We start from the raw sequence: 4071 nt of genomic DNA, 5'->3' as shown, positions 1-4071 counted from the left end.
CAGGAGCCTTCAGCGGCAGGAAGCAGACAGGCGCCTTCAGCAGGAGGAAGCAGACAGGTGCCTTCAGCAGCAGGAAGCAGACAGGCACCTTCAGCAGGAGGAAGCAGACAGGTGCCTTCAGCAGCAGGAAGCAGACAGGCGCCTTCAGCAGAAGGCAGACAGGCACCTTCAGCAGGAGATAGCAGACAGGCACCTTCAGCAGCAGGAAGCAGACAGGCGCCTTCAGCAGGAGAAAGCAGACAGGCACCTTCAGCAGGAGGAAGCAGACAGGCGCCTTTAGCAGGAGAAAGCAGACAGGCACCTTCAGCTAGACCCTCACTGCAAAGGAGGAGACGGGGAGGCAGGAGGCTTTAAACAACACGGGCATAATGGAAAGTGTCTAATCAACTAATCAGTTTGAAGTGGGAGGCTGAAGCAGCACCCCTTAAATCTGGGGTTTCCACATCAGGTTAGGCAGGTTTCTCAAAATTGTAAACTTTTAAAAGCCTCTTTCCAGAAACACCCCCGAACCAACCTCACCTCCCTGCTACTGACCTCACTGTCCTACTGCCTTATCACACACACACACACACACACATACACACACATACACACACACACACATACGCGCGCATAGATCACTTTTGGGGACCTATGTCAGAACACCCTCACCTTGGGGACAAGGTTTTCCCAGTGCTTTGGAACCAAAATTATTGCTAAATACGGCTGATACGCATGCCGTCTACACGCCCATCAGTTGAAATTTCCAAAAAAATCAATTTTTAAAAATATGAAAAAAACCCTTGCAAATGAGGTCATGTATTTTTTAGGTGAATTTTGAGGACATAGTGACACACACACACAAAGTCCAGTTCAGCACTAATCTGAGGACATTTTTCACAAATGAGGACAAAAAACAGTTGTCAAGAAGAACTGACAATAAAATGTAATTCTCACTGTTTACAGTTTGCAAGAAGCATCAAATGCATTTTGTGATTGTTAGGAACAGTTTTTAAGTTGTTTGCTATTCATAACACGGGGGGGGGGGGGGGGACATGAATCTATAGAACTGATCAGGAGAATGAAGTGTTAATGTGCAATGGAAATGCTGCAGAAAATAAGCAGTGTATTATTATCCATCGTGACAAATGGATAACTAGGGACAAAAAATTGTGACTAACAAGAACTTTTTATTTACTGTTTTTTCCATCCTATATGTACGTATGTAGGTATACATATACAGTATACACACAGGTATAAAATGGCATCTTTCATTAAACAAGACATAAGAATATACATTTCAAAATCATAAAGTCATAACTTGCTTTTAAAACTTAAAAAAATAGCTGCTGTTTGAAATATAAAGACGTGAGGGCTGAGTGAACATATGAAGCCTCGTATAGCTCTCAACTCTACTGTTCTGAAAAAATAAGACTATTATTATTCAACCTTAACAAACTCTTTTGTTATTTGAAATACATCATACCTTTTCTCTTTAATGCTGTTATTCTATTTTTTACATAGAATTTAACCCCAGTCCATGTTCTGCTTTTCCAGGTTCTGCACTGAGACACTGGAGACACTCTTTCTTTCCAGGAACTCTACAAATTCTCATGAAGTTCATCATATGTCTCTCAACAGCTTTTACTTCCTCAACATTCCATGTTCGCTTGGATGATGCTTTGCCGCCACCACAACCAACATCCACATCTTCACTGTGAGACAGAGTAGAGTCAACAGACAAATTCTGTACATCACCAGACCTATGATCTTCAGGCAGACCATCATTCTGTTTGTCAGGTTCCTCTTCCTCAGAACTAGATGACTCATCAATGGTTGTTGGGTCGATTTTATAATCACAAACATTTCAGAAACGTATTAATAAACCTTTTAATTTAAACAGATTTCTGAATATACTTATTTAAAGATACTTTATATTTCTAATTATAAACACAAACATTTAATAAACTTTTCTAAATAAATCTTTAAGTTTAAAAATATTTATGACTATACAGTCATTTAAAGATACATTTAACAATACTAGCATACCATCTAGGTAGATTTCAATTTCATCCAATTTTTTCCCTTTGAAATCTGAAAGAGTTCCTTTTTCCATTGCCATTAACACTTTGCTCATTTTTGCCAGCTGAAGTGTTCCTTCAGGCAAGTGGTAATATTCCCTATGGACACGGATGTCATGGCCCAAAAAGTCAGCCAATTGGTCTGCTTCATTTTCTTCAAGATTTTAAACTTTGGACATCATGGCAATGTGTTTGCGAAGTTTAGTGGATGACAATGCTTCCGGTTGTTTAGCACCGCATTCTTTGGCAAACTGCTGTATGCAGTCCCTGCCACGGTATGCAGAAAGTGCCCCCGGTCGAGCAAACAAAAAAGGGTTTTCTGTTGGAACACCACATTGTTCTCTAAACTCCATCAGGAGCTCCATGGAATGAACCATGGAAGGTTTTAAAAGAACAGGAACCTTCCTACCTCTCTTGCCCCTAATCTCAAGACGCATAAAGTGTTCTTTCAAAGTCCGACATGCAGATGGCAAGATCATCGTGAAGTTCTTTTTTGTTTCTTGATGCAAAGATGGACATGTGCATTTTTGAGACCTCACCCTCTCTTCTCCAGTTGAAAAGGATGACCTGTGTGAGGGTAACCTTGGTTAGTCCAGTGTAGCTGTCTCGTGAAGGACAAATCTTAAGTAGCCTAAGCATTTCTTCTTGCTTTTTTTCCAGGTGTGAGTGCAACAGTTTCACATCTTGAGTAAAGGGCAGCAACTGAGGTGTGTTCCACTTTGCTTCCCTTAGTGTAGTTAAGGCACAGCTAGAAATGCACTCACTCCACTTAGACTGATGTACTTGAACGTAACGACGAGCAGATTTTGCTAGATCATTATCTCCAACAATTGTGGCATTCATTGCTCTCAACAATGCTTGCAATTTTCTTAAGAGAATGACCAAGTTTCATAGCCAGTGATGGAATTTGGTATGAATGTGTTTCTTCATCGTAGCCAGCTACTACTTTCATGGCTTTAACCACATGAGGGAAGTTGGACGGTATAACAAAATCTTCCATCTTGCGCAGTGGTGTGCACTTTTGTGCTTCCTGCAGAAGTCTACCAATCTCTCTAAGTTTCTGCCGTATGTAATCATGCTTGCCCTTGTCTGATCCTATTTTATTGAAGAAATGCTGTCCCACCTGGAGGATACATCTATCACTCCTAACTATGGAAGAAATTTCATTATATGCCATGTTGCAAAGCACGTCCTTGAAGCTCTGGTTAACATCTAGACCTACTGGTGTAGACATTGCACATAATGATCGAACATATTTTTTACCACCTTCCGATGGATCTGGATTTGGATTTTGCGGACAGATTTTAATATGTTTCCAAAGGGTGTCCTTAGAGTACAGACCTTGACAGTGAAGGCAATGTATGTAATCTTTAGCTTTTCTGGTCTTCGTAGGACGATAACAAGCAACCATGTTTCCTGATCCTACTCTGACAGCATCTACATTATGAGTAAAATTGCCACGTTTCCTCAGAATGCTTAGCTGGATGTGACGTTCTCTTGAATTCTTTGAAAATCGTAAAACTTTTGCAACTTCTTTCTCAGAACTATGGGCAGATTCTAAATGTCTTGCGATTTTTGAAAATGGTTTTCCACAAAATAAGCAGTACTGCTTCTAAACTCCATCAGGAGCTCCATGGAATGAACCATGGAAGGTTTTAAAAGAACAGGAACCTTCCTACCTCTCTTGCCCCTAATCTCAAGACGCACAAAGTGTTCTTTCAAAGTCCGACATGCAGATGGCAAGATCATCATGAAGTTCTTTTTTGTTTCTTGATGCAAAGATGGACATGTGCATTTTTGAGACCTCACCCTCTCTTCTCCAGTTGAAAAGGATGACCTGTGTGAGGGTAACCTTGGTTAGTCCAGTGTAGCTGTCTCGTGAAGGACAAATCTTAAGTAGCCTAAGCATTTCTTCTTGCTTTTTTTCCAGGTGTGAGTGCAACAGTTTCACATCTTGAGTAAAGGGCAGCAACTGAGGTGTGTTCCACTTTGCTTCCCTTAGTGTAGTTAA

At 40.8% G+C, this 4071-nt stretch overlaps 1 long non-coding RNA gene across 1 annotated transcript; it reads left to right on the top strand.

Moving 5' to 3' along the window:
• The first annotated feature begins 253 nt into the window (after nucleotides 1-253).
• LOC140582219 (uncharacterized) lies at nucleotides 254-1879 on the top strand. Its single transcript, XR_011985164.1, has 2 exons — nucleotides 254-448; nucleotides 1537-1879. It is a non-coding gene; the product is annotated as an uncharacterized lncRNA (long non-coding RNA).
• The last annotated feature ends 2192 nt before the right edge of the window (nucleotides 1880-4071 follow it).

This window comes from Paramormyrops kingsleyae, chromosome 24 (assembly GCF_048594095.1).
Source record: "Paramormyrops kingsleyae isolate MSU_618 chromosome 24, PKINGS_0.4, whole genome shotgun sequence".
Taxonomy (NCBI): domain Eukaryota; kingdom Metazoa; phylum Chordata; class Actinopteri; order Osteoglossiformes; family Mormyridae; genus Paramormyrops; species Paramormyrops kingsleyae.
This window is presented reverse-complemented; position numbering and strand designations above follow the sequence as displayed.